Source organism: Elaeis guineensis, chromosome 3, assembly GCF_000442705.2.
Source record: "Elaeis guineensis isolate ETL-2024a chromosome 3, EG11, whole genome shotgun sequence".
In the NCBI taxonomy this organism is placed as follows: Eukaryota; Viridiplantae; Streptophyta; class Magnoliopsida; order Arecales; family Arecaceae; genus Elaeis; species Elaeis guineensis.
In genome coordinates this window covers 6,060,192-6,067,665 of record NC_025995.2, presented here as the reverse complement: position 1 = coordinate 6,067,665, position 7,474 = coordinate 6,060,192, and the positions used below count along the sequence as shown (strand labels likewise).

Here is a 7,474-nt window from a genome sequence, read left to right as displayed (position 1 = left end):
ACACATAGTCATGAACCATAGCCCGAGCAACTAAGAAGCAGTGACCATCAAAAAATATATGGGCTATAAGTGGGCCAGCCCGACTTGTTCGATAAACCCTAGAAACCTGAGTTGTAGTGGCTAGATGAAGTAAAACTGGCCAAGATATTAGAGCAAAAAATAAAGAGGAATGGTGATAGAGGATAGCCTAGCCGAAGCCCCATAGTGGCGTGAAGCCATGAAGTTGGAACACCATTGATTAACAAAGCAAATTGTGGAGCGAAGATATATAAGAAAACTTCAATAAACATAGGATGAAAACTAAAATGATATAATACATAGGAAAGAAAAGCCCAATTAACTCTATCAAAAGCTTTTTCTACATCAATTTTAAGCCCCATTAAACTTTGAGACCGAGGTGCATGCATTAATAAGTGCATAATTTCTTATATAATAAGAATGCTTTCAGTAATATGCCATCCTAGGACAAAGGCACCATGGTTAGCTGGATTAACGTAGAGATTAGAGGTTTAAGATAGTTGTAGGTTTAAACTTATAGGCTCAAAATCAGTAACTAACATTGGGATAGATCGTTTGGAGATTAAAGCAATAAAGGTTTGCTTCTACGATTGCGGCATTGTTGTTGAGCAAAAAAACAGCATGGATAACATCATTTTTGATAATGGGCCAAAATGACTTGAAACATAGAGAGAAAAATCCATCTAGCTCGGGGGTCTTATTAGAGTTCATAGATTTGATAACAGTCTCAATTTCATCCTCAGTAACACCTCCAATGAAGTACTCATTTTGGGAAGGAGTGACAATAGCCAAGACCAGAGGCAACTGGTCAGAAAGAGGGTCAACTTGTTGTGTTCATCTTTGTTCAAAATGATCCAACAATACTTGACAAATCTATACAATATCTTCTATTTTTTGCCTAGAGGGCGACTGGTTCTATTGAATTCTATTGTGCCTAGTGGAATGATGAAAGTATATACACCACAAAAAAAAAGGAGGAATTGCCGGCTTTTATCTGGCGACACTAGTTATTAGTGTCGAGAATTTTTAAACCTTCCGCCCATCCCTCTGGCGCTTGTGAAACATCAACGCATTTCAAGAGTGAATTGGGTTGTAATAATTGATTTCAAAGTGGCATTTATTAGCATCGTTGGAAACTAAGCTTTTGGTGGGGTTTGCAATGGAATTTACACGACTCTTATAGGTGTCGTCGGGATCCAAAAATCCCAGATATAAAATCCAATCTACTCTATCCTAAATCTCATCATCTTCGTCGATCCTTCTCTGTTTGCTTCTGCTATAGAGCTCCTTCCAGTGCCCTAAGTCTTTTTTTAGTGCTGTAAATATCTTTCTAGTGTCCTAAATCTCAGCCACCACCTCACACCTATCACATTCGGTCTTCTTCATCCACCGGCTTCTCCTCCTCCTTCTCCGGCTTCTTCTTCTTCTCCCAAATGTGGTGGTGCCGTTGATTAAATGTGGTTTTTTTTTTATTCATCTTCTTCTCCCGAGCATAGTACATTTTTATTTTTTTATACTATTTTTTTAATTTATAATTTTATGATTTATGAAGGATCATCGTAGGAGAAACTCCTTTGGTGGAGATTGTAAGATTTCGAACAGAGTTTTTCCCCCTTGTATACACTCAAGGTAAGAGCTCCAATGATCATGAGTGATGATCAAGGATTTTTCTCTACTTATATTGTATCATCTCTACTTATAATACCTTCGATCATCCCCTTAGACAGCATTGCCATTGAATCTGGGAGTCATTTTGATGTTTTGTCAAATTTTATTCTTGGATCTAAGAGATTTTGATGGGGATCTTTTTGATCGGATCTGTAATTACTAATATGAAAATACCCTCGAATCAGCTTTTTTTTTTTTTTTTTGGTTTCTCGATTTAATCTGCAAATTTGGTAAGGATCTGTAATTACTAGTATGAAATTTTTCTTGATTTAGTCAGTAATTCGATCTTTTTTTCTTCCCATTATATCTATTCATCATGAGCTTTGGTTATATGTTTGACCTGCTTCTGTTAATTTTTGTTATATGATATTTGTAGGTCAGCCGCTTATTGGATTTGATGGTTCATAGTTTGTACACCCGCAAAGAAGTGTTTCTTCGCGAGCTTGTAAGGTTGGTATTGGTAATTATGCTAGATGTATTTAGCGTACTTTCAGAAATCTGGGATGACAAGCATGTGGAATATATGGTTTCATCAATCTGATTTTGTACTTGCATTGCCCCAATATGCTTCATATACTTCTATGCATCCTTTGCATCAAGTAGTGATAGGCTGGTCAATGGGTATTTCCAATAGTTTGTTCAATATATGGGTTTCAAGAAACTAGAATATCCTGTAAGATTGAACTAGTTCTTTATGTGTTTCTTACATTAGCTATGTTCTGGGCATACTTCTTGGTGCATGTAAAATATTTTTCTTTCATAATCATACACCTATTGAAATCTTCCTTTCGTATTAATTGATTACAAATTCTCATCATTTTATCATATACCACATGCTGTATGATAAAAGTTGAGTTGGAGAGTTTTATGTTATCTTTTCAGAGACCTAAGAAAAGGGAAAGTCCAGACGGAAATGGGGATGAGATGGGACAGAATTCAGCTCACTGGGATAGGATAAAATGAGCAAGAGATATATGTGCACTATATCTATTGAATAATATTTTTATTAGATAGTCATCATGCATGTATGATAAGATAAAGGGTTGAAATGCAGTGTGAATGCCACATATCCTCTCTCTGTCCTGGAGTTTCAGGGGTACCAACTGAACGATCTGTGACAAATAAATCAAGTGGTATTTTGGCGAGAGTTTAAGGAAAAAATTATTTAGCTCTCTGATATATCTGAAATAGAAATCAGATAACATCATTAAGTTTGCTTCACAAAATTAGTATAGCCAGTTGTTCTAATTGTTATAGTTCCAAACATTAATCACTCTTGTGAATTTTGGAATATGGATTTGTTGAGTGCTTTGTCATTCACTTAAATTTGCTGTCAGAGTATAATGATACTCATTCTTTTGGACTAAAGGTAAATGTATAATGCATCATTCATATAATTTTATCATATAGAAATTGTTATGATTCTCTGAAATGAAAGTGCATGCTGCAATGCCTGCTGGATCTTTTACAGGATAAAACACTCAACAAATGCTTGTCATTATTATGGTATTTTTTAGCACTGTTTTACATAGGTTTATTTAAAGACAAATTGAAGTCTGATATCTCAAGGGCCACAAATCAAACACAAATTTATGCTGAACATTTAATATGCATGAGCGTTAAATCTGCTATTTTACGATAAATTTATTTGGAGAGAAAATTGTGACATCCCACCTTTTGGGCATTTCTTCAAATATTTTGCTTGCAAGATTTATATCAGCATCAAGACAGGCATAAGCGTTGGGGAACGCTTTGCAGGAGACAACATCTCCCATGTCGTTGAACACCTGGCGGGCCAGATGCAGAGTGCAACACTTAGAGTAAATTGATGAAGGCTTAGCGATGAGGAGGGAACGAAACAGAGGGGAAAGGAGGGTTGCCAGAGTTGTCAATTGGAGCACCGTGGTCCGTGGATGATTTGAGTACATAACGCGTTGGCAACAGGGAAGGAACATTATAAAAAAATAAATTATAGCGACGGCTAACTGCCATCATCAATAATTATTTAATTATTATTAAAAATTTATTAAAAATAATCTTATTACTAATTATCATTATTAACGACAGTAAAAATTTCATCACTAATAATCATTATTAGCGACGAAAAATACAATCGCTAATACTTTTTTATTTTATTTTATTATTAATTAAAATTTTATTAATAGTTTATTTTTTTATTAATAGTTTTTTTTTTTATTTTTAAAAAAATTATAATTAAATCTTTTAAAAGTTATTTTAATCACAGTAATAAATAATTATATTTTTTAAAATCTGTTATAAATAAAATAATAATTATTTACCACAATCATAAATATAAAATTAATTATATTATATTAAAAATATAAAGTATACAATTTTACAAATTTATATTACTTTACAAGTATCAAAATTGTATACACATCAAAAAAAATCATGTGAGATCCTCTTCGTCCTCCTTCTGCTCCTGTACGTCCTCTCCAACAGCTTGTGGATGAAGGTCGGATGTTCTAGAATTCTGTAATAAAAATAATAAAATATTATTAATAAGTTTCGATACAAAAATATATATATAGATACAAAGGCATATATTTCGATATACTATTCTGATTCTCGAACAGATTGTTTTTACACATTTCATTCGATGATATGGAGCTATAGATACTCCCGGTCCATCTATTAGATGATTAGATTGAATTTTTACCTCTAGATCTCCTTCTCGGATTCAAGTTTAAACATGTGAAGCTTCTAAATATAAATATTTAAAATAAGTAAAAAAAATTATTAATATACTTACCTGCTCTAAAACTCAGACGCTGCTTCGTGTCAGTGATCCCACACTGTCCGAACATCAGTGTAACATGCATGCGGCCCAGAACATCTAATTCTGGCACCATCGGGTCAGAGCAGGTCCGATAGTGGCCCGACCTCGAACCCCTACCGTCATCCTCCTTCTGCTCCTATACGTCCTCTCCAGCAGTTGATGGATGAGAGTCAGATATCTTAGCATCCTATAATGAAGAAAAATAAAATATTATTAATAAATTTTAATATAAAAATATATATATTGATGTGGAAGTGTATATTTCGATATACTAATTTGATTCTCGAACAGATTATTTCTATACGTTTCATTCGATGATACGAAGCTATAGATACCTCCAATCTATCGATTGGATAGTTAGATTGAACTTTTACCTCCTAGATCTTCTTTCTAGACTCAAGCAGCTTTGAAAAGAATAATAGGGCATGTTTTATATGAAAAAATCATAAAATAAAATATTAAGATGTATTAAGGATAAAATATATAAAAGATCGCAAGAAGCACAATATCACCTCCATTACCCATCTAGAAGACCTAGGACAAGAAGAAGAACAAGAAAGAGAACCCAGCCAATCTTGAGAAAGAAATTTAGAAGCCAACCTAGGGAAAAGATCCCTCCCACATTGTCTTGTTCTCCTTTCCATCTAATGATGGCTGCATGCCGGTTGTCTGCTGAACAACAAACTTTTCAAAGCTGCGTCGCCTTATCAATAGAGGAGAGGAGGCATACAAAGAAGAGGAGAAGACGAGGGTGTGAGCTAGGGAACTGGGAGGGGACATAGCGCAGAAAATTCGATAGACGGACGGCATGATTCATCATCATAATACTCAAATAGTATATTGTTGAATTTGTATAGATATTTTATCCTAGATTTCATAACTTATAACAATAGCATCGAAGAAGATCATGATTTTTGACTAACATTAAAAATTTAAATATACAACCCATAGAGTAGAAAACTCAGATTTAAAATTTTTTTTAAATATACTCGATATCATGAGCTTATAATGAAAATATTTGATAAGTAGTTTCAGCTTTGACAATAATATAATGATTTAAAGAATTCATAAGACTTCAAATGCCTTGAAGTAAAATGAAGATGCATAAATAGATAATCAAGCAATCAATATCCGATGCAAAAGATGATACAATCCTTATCATTATGGAACCTAAAAATAAACCCAAACACCCTTTATATATTGACTCTCTTATGTTAAACAAAAACCATGAAAAGAACTATCCATCAGAATTAAGAAGCAGATGCAGATGCCGCAGTAACATGCTAATATCTAGAAAGTAATACTATCCAGTACCCACTGCAATACCTCTACAAGACCATAGCAACCATATTTGATTCCTCAGAAGATAATTGGACGAACTTGAGAATATATGACTAGAAATTTTATAGCCACCATCATAGTGCTAGAGAACTACATTCACAATGATAACACTAACGAACATTCGCAAAGATAAAATGATGCCAACATGATCTCAGAAATCAAGAATAAATACCCTATTGATCAATAAAAAAACTACAAATTATAAAGGTAGAATAATATTCATTAGAATGATCTGTCAAAAATATCATTAGATATCAAATCTTATATCAAATTAAATCATCAAGGGATCGATGCTTACCTACTTCATTACTCTAAACATATATATAATTAGATCCAAAATTTAGATATAAACACGTTCAGATTTCAGTAAAAATGAGCTTCCAGATCTAAAACCCACTAACGAGAGAGGAGTTCAAAGAAGCAATAGGTAAAAATCAAGATCTGACAAAAAATATAGCCAAAATGGCCATCAGGCTGTGAGCACAAAAATGAATCCGATAAGGGAGCAGTGGCGCGGGGACTTCGGCAGCACGGGGATGGCGAAGAGGAAGGTGGTGGCATGTGGATAGGGAGGGCGTGAGCTGGAGAACCAGGAGGGGATGTGGCACAGAAGATCCGACAGGCGGACGATGGTAATGGAGAAGTGGCGTGGGGATGCCGACGGGGACGGTGGTGTGCATGAGCTGGGGAACCAGAAGAGGGAGAGAGGGAGGGTCGGTCGGTCATTGGTGGAGGAGATTAAAACTGAGGGTGGGGGGGATGTAAGGGGAGAATGAGAGGGTGTGGAGGAAAAAGGGGGATCGGAGGCAGTCGGGAAGAGGCGGGCTGGGGGCATGGGGAGGTGGTTGGGGCTTGAGGAGGGGGGAGGCGGGAGGCGGCCGAGGCTCGGGGAGGGGGGAGGCGATCGAGGGGCTCGGGATCCAACGAATGGAGGCTCGAGGAGGCGGCCAGGGGGAGGCAGACCGGGGGCTCGAAGAGACAGCCGGAGACTCAGGGAAACCCAATCTAGCGACGGGGGAAGAGGGGACCGGTGGCAGCTGGGGAGAGATGGGCCGAGAGCTCAGGGAGGTGGTCAGGGCTCGGGGAGGTAGGAGGTGGCCAAGGGGCTCAGTGTCCGATGGAATGGGGCTCGGGGAAGCGAGATCCGATGGTCAGTGGCTCAGGGAGGCGGCTGGTGGCTCGAGGCAGTGGGATCCAATGATGGGGGAAAGAGGGGGATCGGAGGCATGGAAAGAGGGGGTTGGTCGCCGAAGGGGGAGCCAATCCAGAAACCGAGAGGGGGGTGGGAAAAAATGAGGGCGCGTGGGGAGCTGAGAGGGATGGTGGGGGAAAATGAGGGGCAGAGGGAGAAATTCGAGGGAGGAAAAATTTAAGGTTATTAGCGACAGCAAAATACCATCACTAATAAAAATCTTTTATCGTTAATAATTCTGCAACTAAATTTAAAAAATATATAATTTTTATTAGCGATGTAAATTACCATCGTTAAAAGTCAAAAATTTCTTTGCTAATATTTTTTTTATGACGGAATAAATATTGGTCATCATTTGCGGTCGGTCAAAAGTGTTATTAGCAATGACAAAATTATCATTGCTAATAGCCATCACTAAAGCTCCTTTTTCTTATAGTGGAGGCAAGGATGCCAAT

The 7,474-nt window shown here is 36.9% G+C and overlaps 1 long non-coding RNA gene across 3 annotated transcripts; it reads left to right on the top strand.

Moving 5' to 3' along the window:
• The first annotated feature begins 1,039 nt into the window (after positions 1-1,039).
• LOC109505655 (uncharacterized) lies at positions 1,040-3,743 on the top strand. 3 transcript variants are annotated; one of them, XR_002164248.3, is made up of 4 exons: positions 1,040-1,475; positions 1,571-1,647; positions 2,063-2,136; positions 3,445-3,743. It is a non-coding gene; the product is annotated as an uncharacterized lncRNA (long non-coding RNA). The 3 variants fall into 3 exon arrangements; XR_012139444.1 differs by having other exon boundaries at positions 3,396-3,743; XR_012139445.1 differs by lacking the exon at positions 3,445-3,743 and adding an exon at positions 2,569-3,386.
• The last annotated feature ends 3,731 nt before the right edge of the window (positions 3,744-7,474 follow it).